The sequence below is a fragment of the Mirounga leonina genome, unplaced genomic scaffold, assembly GCF_011800145.1.
Source record: "Mirounga leonina isolate KUSES-001 unplaced genomic scaffold, KU_Mleo_1.0 Mir_170, whole genome shotgun sequence".
NCBI lineage: Eukaryota > Metazoa > Chordata > Mammalia > Carnivora > Phocidae > Mirounga > Mirounga leonina.
Genome location: NW_023270433.1, coordinates 36,998,277 through 37,008,272, shown reverse-complemented (window position 1 = coordinate 37,008,272; position 9,996 = coordinate 36,998,277). Strand labels below are relative to the sequence as shown.

General features: G+C 53.3%; 1 long non-coding RNA gene across 1 annotated transcript; it reads right to left on the bottom strand.

The window, feature by feature from the left end:
* Positions 1-256: 256 nt before the first annotated feature.
* Positions 257-7,706, bottom strand: LOC118018020. Its single transcript, XR_004681293.1, has 3 exons — positions 7,214-7,706; positions 2,535-2,644; positions 257-1,736 (listed from the first exon to the last, which is right to left on the bottom strand). It is a non-coding gene; the product is annotated as an uncharacterized LOC118018020 (long non-coding RNA).
* Positions 7,707-9,996: the final 2,290 nt, after the last annotated feature.

Here is a 9,996-nt window from a genome sequence, read left to right as displayed (position 1 = left end):
AGAGAGCACGAGAGGGAAGGGGGCAGAGGGAGAAGCAGACCCCCCCGCCGAGCAGGGAGCCCGATGTGGGACTCGATCCCAGGACTCCAGGATCATGACCTGAGCCGAAGGCAGTCGCTTAACCAACTGAGCCACCCAGGTGCCCTCTGAGTACTCTGTTGACATAATTGAAAACAGTTCCATGTAAGCCTGTTCGTATGATGCGCTTTTCACTGAATGCCATGATTATAGAATAATGAACTCTTCAGGACTATGATTTCAATAACTAAGAGTCAAACAATACTTTATTTCATCTGTCTTTTCAACTTTTAAATTTTGTATTTTTTTCCATTCATAAATATATATTTGTATTTCAATATTTCAGTGGTATAGATAGCATTGCAATGAAGATCTTTGGGCAAAGGCTTTGTCTACATCTCCAATTATTTTCCCAGGGATGAAATATATGGGACAAAGGATATAAGAAACATCCAGCTTTATTTTAACCCCTTATTATTTATCTCTTAAAACCATCAGTTTGGGGGCACCTGGGTGGCGCAGTTGGTTGAGCAACCAACTCTTGGTTTCAGCTCAGGTCATGATCTCAGGGTCTTGTGACTGAGCCTCATGTTGGGCTCCATGCCCAGTGCGAAGTCTGCTTAAGACTCTCCCTCTGCCCTTCCCCTTCTCTCTCTCTCTTTCTCAAATAAATAAATCTGAAAACACACACACACACACATCAAGTTTTATGGTGTAAGGTGAGGATCTAGTTCTTGTTTTCCAGAGATGAGAAAGGATCTTCTTCAGGTACCCCCCGGCCCCCTCACCTTAGCCCCCAGCTTCTTCCACCTCCCTCAGAGAGCAGAAAAATGAAATCGAGAAGCAGTGTTACAAGCTGCAATTCTCTTTGCCCTAATTACAAGGAAGTGTTTTTCCTTGTTCTGTGAGTAACTGACTTTCTCTAAGTGTCCTCACTTTCTGATGAGTAACTGGAAATGTGCTTCTCTGCTTGAACTTTGTCAAAAGAGCTTGTGCCAAATCAGCTAAAAGCCCTTGAAATGCCCAAAAGTAAATAAAGTGAAAAGGGAGACCAAAACATGACAGAGAATGAACGTTAATATGTGTACAGCACTTACCACAGTGTCTGGCACTGTTAAGTACTCAATAAATAGTATTTATTCACTCAGTAGATGTCCACTGCGCCCCTACCAGAAGCCAGGCACTGTGCCAGGCTCTGGGGACCGGCAGCAGCCTAGACAGACCCGGTCCCTGCCTTCCCAGTGTGTCCTGTCTGGTGGGCAAGATGGCCTTACACACATGATTATACAAAAAAGCAGTTGATCATAAGTGTGACGTGTCAAGGTCCTGGGGGGCCGTGAGAGTGTTTCATAAGGGGATAGGTAATAGTCTGCGGGGGCATCGGGGAATTCTAAAAAGGGAAATAATAATCAATTTAATAAATGGAGATTTTAGGTCCAGGCTGGGTGGAAGCATAGCCAGATGTCATGGGTGGCGGGGAGAGAAGAGTCAGGGCTCCTGGCAAGCCTCTGACAGTACTCTTCCGGGCCCCTGGGAGTAAGTGCCAGGCCCCGGGGTCCGGCCCCTCCCGGGGTGAAAGCCGAGTGCCAGGGCAGAGCACGCAGGGAAACAGCATGGCAGTCCCAGGTAGGGAAGTCTGGAGGAGGCCGGAGGCTGGAAAGGCCGGGCGAAGGCTCCGAGGCGCACACGTTGAGGATGTCTACACCACTTCTGGGGACCTAGAAGAGGAGTGGAGAGAAGGAGGAAGCTGATGATAGCACCGGGGGGAGGCAGAGATGGGCCGTGCTGGTGAACCAACAGAGGGGACAAGGGGAACCGATGACAGTCCAGAGGACTTACAGGTGATGCGGACTGGGAGAGGTGGTGAGGAGTGTGGTGACAGAGGTGACCAGGATGACAGGAACAGGTGGTGACCTCAAGGTGACAGGTGAAATGAATGTGGAACTAACCAGTAACAGGGTTGGGGTAGAGGCAAGTGATAAGAAGACTGGGTTGGTTCAGATAGCAACAGGCTTGAGCACGGACGGCGATGGGACAGGGACGATGGCAAGCTGAAGAAGGTAACACCATGATGGGAACTGGGTTAAGTGGCAGCACGGTTAAGAAAGGGCCAGTGGCTCTGACGCAGGGATGACAGTGAGAGTGACAAATGAGTGACAAGGTCAGAGATGAGTGGGGACCATGAAGGTGATCCAGGGATGACAGGAAGCGTGAGTCGTGAGGATGTCTAGGCTGGTGACAAACTATTGAGACACCCACTCCACTCGCTCGTCTGGGCCCATTTCCACGTCAGAACTGTTTTCTAGGCCGCAGGTCCAATGACTCAGTCCCACGCAGCAGCCTGACCCAGATAAGATCTGCAGGCAGAGCCAGTGCCAGAGGGGCTGGCTGGGTGCCCTTCCCAGCTGTGTCCAGGCCCATCGAGGGACCCAGGGGTGGAACCTTAGAGTCATCTCTGCCTCCTCCCTCCTGGGTTCACATCCACACCAATCTGAGGTCCACGGAGAACTCCTAACCTTCCTCTCCTTGGGGAACACAACTTTTGTGTGTGTGCTCCACCAGCATCTTCCACAGCTGACCCCATTAAAAGTTTCTGGGTCTTCTAATGCTTGGTCATAACCATTCCCTGGAAAGAGAGAGAAAGGAAGGCAGGCCTCAAGGGGGGCGGAGGTGTCTGAATAATCCCATGCATTCATCCCACAAATATTTATTGAGCCCCCTACAGCATACCAGGGGCTAGCTTTTACAACCAGACCCATGGCTCCCTGTCTCCATGAAGCTTGCTCTGGGGAATAGACATGGAAGTGGCAGTCATTATCGAGAGAGTGCTATTCCCTTGTGATGGGGGTGGGGTGCGGGTGGGGAAGGGGCCGCAAACTGCTTTTCAAACCCTGAGGAGAGTGGGTCCCATTAAAGGAAATCTCAGGACCTGTGCTGGTGACCCTTTAGACATTTACTCAGTTGAATACTTGAGCAAAACAAAGCAAAATTTAGAGTATACCAAGGGGAAGAAAGTGAGGAGGGGAGATGAGAAGGGAAAGAGAACCAGGGATGTGGCCAGAGGCTAAGGTGCTGAATAGGATGATGTGCCAAGACAAAGGTGCCACCGTGGAGAAGCCAATGCCGATGCTCCCTCTTCCCTGCTGGAAGGCTTCCAATGAGGCTGACACCATGGAAGAAAGAGAAAGGACCTGAGTGCTAGATTAAGCCTCGCCTCAAGTTTTCCTCTGACTTTTCAGTTTATGTAAGCCAATGCATTCCCATCGGTGCCTAAGCCACTTTGAGTCAGAATTCCACTTTTTTTTTTTTTTGCATCCAGACACTTCCTACCTGGTATTATATGCATCTTGCTCATTATAGTACTCCTGGCACCTACCACAACCTGGCACAAAAAAGATCCTCGACAATTATTTGATGAAATAATAACCAAACGAATGAAATAAACCCAAGACCTCTGGCAGAAAGCCCAGAGATAGTACATTACACATGAGATGGTTCTGGGAGCCTTCGGCAGAGTTTCTACTGGTCTCCCTGATCCTGCATACCTCCAGAGACTCCTACAGGTCCCCTCTTTCCTGGATAGACTCAAATCTCTGGGACAGCCCAGAGCTTAGTCCCTTTCTGTTCATCCGCAGGCAGATAAGTCTGCTGTGGTTTCTCTCTGCAGTTAGGTGTCTCTGGGTTTAGAAGCCATGCCCAAAGGGGTGCCTGGAGGCTCAGTCGGTAGAGCATGTGACTCTTGATGCTGGGGTTGTGAGTCTGGTTGCCTGGGATTCTAAACTTCTGTGAGACAGACAGGCAGCACTACTGGTTAGAAATGGGGAGTTTGGAAAAAAAAAAAAAAAGAAATGGGGCGTTTGGGTCAATCCTGCTGTTCTCTTATTCAGCAAGTGTTTGTCAACAGCTACTTTGTGCCCTGCCCAGACACTGGGACTCTCAGTCACATTCTTTAAACTTCCTGCCTCCTGACCCTTGGCTCTGAAAATCTGGGTTGTGACCCCAAAACCTAAAGACTTCTGAACTCCACATCCAGACCAACCCCACATCCTGTGACCCCCATCTCTTCATCCCCTGTCTCTGCACTGCCCCCCCTCCAACACTTCCAGCCTGCTAGATGCATCCTTTGCCTTTGCTGCCCTCATCCACAAATATGTGGCTCTGGGCATCCACGAGTAGGAGTCTATTTGAGTGTGAGTGTTGTGTAAGTGTGTGTTTAAGAGTGAGCGAGCATGCATGACTGTGAGTGTGTGTAAGTGTAAGGACATGGAATATAAATGTGTGTGTCCATATGATTATGTGCATACATGAGTGCACATAAGTGGTTCTAAGTGTGTCTGAGCATCTGAGTGCATGGATGAGTGTGAATCAATATCAGATATGAGTGTGCATGCATGGATATAGACGGGTTGAGCGTGGAGTGAGTGGGGGGGGTGTCCGTGAGTGAGTGAGGGTGTAAATGTGTTTGTGTGAGCATAAACACACACACCCCATGTTCCCTGGTCACAGCAGACGCACCTTCACGTGTATGTGGGCACACATGCATGTCTAACGGCCCAAAGTGGCTCAGACTCAAACCCTTACTCCCAATAAAGGGAAGATTTTATCCACAGGCGGTGGTCACTCTCCCCTTCGCACCCCTGACGTGGAACTAAGGATCCTCCAGCTAAAGGCCACCTCTACCAGGAAAGAGCTCCCTCTGACCAGCAGCCTGCCTCCTGGCTTTGGCCAGGCCACCTCCCCCCCTCCCTCGGCCCATTTCCGGCCAGGCCCTGGCAGTGACCCTGAGCAGAGAGGCAAAGGATGAGGGTGGTGGGCAGGACGTTCCAGGTGCCTCCCTGGCTATGGGGGGTGTCTCCGTGGAGACAAGAGGTGGACCATGTCCAGATGATTATCGGGGCTCCCAGAGTTCTCTCTCCCCTCACCCAGCCTCTCCCAGCCAGGCCTACTTGGCTCTGAGAGCAGTGTGGAAGCTTGGCAAAGGCCCATCCCTAGTCTCAGGCTTCCAGAAGAACACAGAGGCTAGAGGATGGTGGGAATACACCAGAGCCAGAGATTGGAGCAGCTGGTCAAGGTGATTAAATCTGGTTTAAGGCTTTGTCCCCAGAGAGCTCTAGGGATGGGAAAGGTAACCCTTACCCCTTCTCCGCACCACACCATACCTCACTCTGACCTGAAGGCATGACCAAGGTGGTCAAGGGAAGGGACCCCGAGAGGGATCAGGTGAGTCACTTTACAGCCTGCTCATAACCTCATCCCACCAGCAACCTTGACCAGTGCCCCCCGGCCTTCACCCCCGGGGCCTCCTGTGCTTTGACCATATGCAAGGATCTTTTCCCTACTCCAAAAGCTGCTGGAATTCCCAGTGTGCTAGTAAGAACTAGAAAAGGCCACCAGGATCATGCTAATTGTCCTGGTCTGCCTCATTCTTGAGGAGCTGAAGCAAGCCAGCAGTGAGACCTGCGGAAGGACTTCCCGATAAGGCTGTGAGACAAGGCTAGGAAACACAGATTGGGATTTTGCTTCTCCCTGGGATTCAACCTCCCTGGGATTTATTCTCTCCCCTGATCCCAAATATACCACCCTGTGAACCCCTAATTCATTGCTACAACCACTCTCAACCCAAGCCACCTTTCCCTTTCTCAGGAGCCTGAGTTTTCTGGAGAAGAGCCAGGGTGGGAAGGGGTCTCTGGCTTCCATCTCCCCTCACCCCAGTCTTCTCAGGAAAAGCTGGGTCCGAGTGAATTGGAGGGACTGGGACTAGACTCCCTGGCTGACTAAGGCCCCCAGAAGCGGCAAACAGCCCAGAGCTGGAAGAGATGGCCTTGGGGATTCAGGCATTCCACTCTAAGCCTGGCTTGGTGTCACACTTTCCTTCTCCGCAGTATACAGGGAGCTCACAAGGACGCGTGACAAAACAATAGCAGTAATACCATTATTCTCTATTCTGCAGTACTTCCTGCTGCCTCTGGCGTTATTGTGTCCGTGTACTAACTCACTTAATCCTCACCTTGTGCAACCCAGTGAGGTACCATTACTGGCCCCATTGTACAGATGAAGAAACTAAAGAGCAGAGGGGTGGACTCTGTCAGGGATCCAGCAGGACCAATACGTCCTCAGAGGGCTTCACTGACATGAGCTTGTGAATGGGATGATGTACAGAGGCAGGGTCAGGGTCACAGGAACCAACAAGGGGTAGTCCTCAGGCCTGAGGACGAAGAGCAGGCAGCCGAAGAGACCGGTGGTACTGGGATGCAGTGAAAGCCCAGGAAAAGACATGAAGGCCCTGACCTTCCCCCACACCCCCACTCCACCCTCCCTGCCCTCTGGCTTCCTGCCTGTGCCTCCTTCTTGCCAAAGCCAAAGGTAAGCCAGGGGCAAGAGGGCCCCGAGGGTGCACCCCATAGATATCAGCCTCCTGAGGCACAGAGCAGGCCAGAGATGGGATCTGGGGGAATGGAGACCTCCACATGCCTAAGGCCCACAGCTCAGAAGGGCTGGTGATCTAGACCCAGAGCCTTGCTCCCTGAGCTGTTGGAAAGTACTGTCTGGGAAAGGGGCTACAGGGAGCCAGGTTGGGGACAGGATGCTGGCTTCTAGTGCAGGCTATGCTGCATTGCTCTATGATCCCAAGTGAGACTCGGGGTCTCAGTTTCCCCTTCACGCCACTCTGGGGCAGCCAAGGAGCCAAGAGACCCGAAAGAGCCTGTTCCCATTGCCTCTCTCCTTTACCTCAGATAAACCTGGCACGAAAGGCTGAGGCCTCAGGCGGGGAGACGCTGAGTCCCTGAGGAGGCCACCCCCAGCTGCTGCCCACTTAGGACTCAGAGGTGTTCTTGCGTGAGCCCCCTCCAGTCTCCCTGAGGGCCCCAGTGCCTCAGTCTCTCCTCCCTTTGCACGGCCAGCATTCCCTGGCCCACAGCTCAGGGCCCCACCCCAGAACAGGCTCCCTCCTCCCAGTGAGGCTTTGCAGAGCCTTGCCTAGGCTAGCACCCCCAAAGACCCTTCCTTGGGAGATCAGGGGCACCTCTGGCCTCTGGGGTCTCTGTCTGGGCTGGAGTCATCCCTCCTCTCCCCTTCCCACCCCGCCCAATTCTACCCCACCCATGCTTCCCCAAGCCTAGGGGGAGCCCCACCCAGGTTTTCAGACAAACAAAATCAAGGGGAAAGAGTTTGCAAGGAGGAGGGAGCTCATTACCAGGAATTAAGGAGGAGGCATGCCCGGGGGTAAGACGAGCGGGAGTGGGCTGGCAGGAGAGTCACTCCTAGGTACACGCAGAGATGGGCTGAGGTACACCAGATGGCACACAGAGAAAGATCCAGACACAAAGAGCCAGGCAGTGACAGAAACACAGAAAGGGGCAGAGATGTGGTTGGCCAGAGTCACAGTGCCACAGAGACTTAGTAAGACCTACTAAAAGCCAGCCCCACCCAGAAACACCGAGAAATGCACACTTGCACGTGTATGCACACACAGAGGCAGGCACAACAGGAAACAGGAACTGAGCTCAGGTTTCAGGGAGGCTGATTTCAAGCCAAACAAGTTAGAGCTTTAAAGAAACATGGGTGACTCCAAAGTGAGCTGTGGAGAGGACTCGACGGGGAGGACAGAGCCGAGGCGTGGGATCTATCTACCCTCCCACAGGGCGATTCTCCCTCCACGCCCAGCCTGGAAAGTGGATTAAGATACTTTTCTAAAGGAGATAAGACATTTCTTTCTAGAACTTGTTACCAGCTAGAACTACTAATGAGAGGCAGAGCCTGGACATGAGTTGGGGAGGTGGGAAGCTTCCCTCCTGCGCCAGGACGGGTAGCTCACTGCTGCTTGGTTCGCGTCCCTACCGGCCCCTGCCCTGACTCCCTGCCCCGGGCCTGGCCAGGCCTGACCCTTTCTCTGGCGGTCTGACCCTCCATCTAACACATTCCCTGCGCTGCCAGCCCCTCTACCCTTATGCACGTGACCCTCTCGTGTTTCCCTTCGATCCCTGTCGGAAAGCCTCCTCAAGTCAGGGCACAGCTAGCCATCACCCCCATTCCTCCTCCCCCCTCTCAGGAAATTCAGAATCCGTGGAAGGAATCTGAGGCGGAAGAGGATGTTGAATTCAATGACCTTTAAAAAACAGCCTTCAGCACCTCTCCGCCACCTCCACCCCCTCCTCCCCAATTCTGCAGGAAAAATCATAAGGTGACATTTTATTGACTATTTAGTATCCGATGGTCACTCTGCTAAGTCCTTTTCATGAATTATCTTCCACTACCTCCTCCTCTTAATATCTCCCAATTCACAGGAAATTGAGGTTCAGGGAAAGAAAAATGACCACGCCAAAGTCACACAGGTGGAGAAAAGCCAAGCTGGACCTGGAATCCAGGTTTGACCACTCTTGAACCACTGCACCAGAAGGCCTCCCACCCCCCAGGGGGGCTGACTGGTAGGGATGGGCTGCAGGATTTGAGAAGGCATGGGGCACGCTGGGCAGGATGGCAGGGTAGGGGCCCCAGAGGCAGGACTGGTGTGGCTGGAATGAAATTCTGAAACCACATTCCCCTCCCAAGGGTGGCCCTTCCTCCCCCCAGGGCCTGGGAAGGGGACACTCCCTCTGGCTCAGGTCTCTCCAACATTCCAGACACACCTCTTGGGAGCTGGGGACAAGGAGGGGTTGGAGACCTCAGATGGAGCTGCCTTCTCCCATCACCACTTCCACCGGAGTCCTGGCTGTGTGGCCCTGCAGTAGCCACCCACCCTCTCTGGGCCAGGTCCCCTCATCTATGACGTGGCTGGGGAGCACCAGCTTAATCTCTAAAAGCCACATTTCTCCCGCCAGACCCAGGGATCCTCTGGCTGCCATGGGGTTAACTCTGCAGGAGGGCTAAGCTTGGGGCCCGCCTTTCCTTTTATTCCCAGTGAAACTTGAAGAGGATCTGGTAAGGAGGTAGGGAAAGAGAAGGTGAGAAGGGGCACACGATTTCCCGACAGAGCTTCCTGGGCTCAGGTGCGCCGAGCCCCTCGCCTCCCTGGGGACAGTCAGGACACCAGTGTCAGTGGTCCCACCTCAGCCCTGCGGGCAGCAGAGGCGTTAGACTGAAAAACTGAGCTGAGGGGGAGGCGGGGATGAACGTAGCCATGCTCCCTGAGTTCAGATGACTGACTGGAAAATGGTGGGAGGGTGGGGTTGGAGCAAGGATGACTTGCTAGAGGAGACAGTAGAGCAGACCAGGAGGATTTCAGGGAGTGAGGACTAGCAAAGGTTCAAAGGGAGGAAGGCACAGAAGGGCACAGAGGAGTCTGGCGGCAATGGACCATTGTGAGGGGATAGGTAGGGACCATGGGCCAGGTCCTGGGGGCCCCGAATGCAAGAGGATTGGGGGTTGTGTCTGGATAGTGGGCAGAGCCATGGAAAGAAGCCCACTTTCAACAGTGGTGTCAGAAAGATCCCTTTGATTGCTGTACAGTCTGGCTGGGGCAAGCCTGGAGCCGGGGAGGCCGCTAAGGGGGCTGTGGCCGAGGTCTGGGTGGAGGTGATAGACCCTAAACGGCGGCAAGCTATAGAAGACTGTACAGGTCCCTCGTCTGACTGGCCTGCTTCGTGAATAGTAGTCCTCCCTTTTGGGCAGCTCTGCCCGAGAAAACGTTTTTCTCTAGGCCAGGTTCAAGCCCGCCTTCCGGGGATGATGGGTAGGTGCAGGGGTCAGGAAGGAGATGCCGCTCATTGTGCAAGAGGATGGAAGCTTGGGGGAAAGTGTGGGGCCACTGAGTTCAAGCTGAGAGGCTTGGTGAAAAGGCCCTCTGACCCATCTGTGGGACTGACCCCTGCCCTGCCCGCCCCCCGGCGGCGCCCAACTACTAGCCCTAGGGTACCCTGGCCAGGGGAGACGCCAGCGGGGCACCCTTGCTGGTATTTGTGGCTGGACACCATGAAGCTCCTCAGCTAGCCCCAGAACAAAAGCAGAGCAAACTGGCAGTTTTAGGAACACATTTTATTA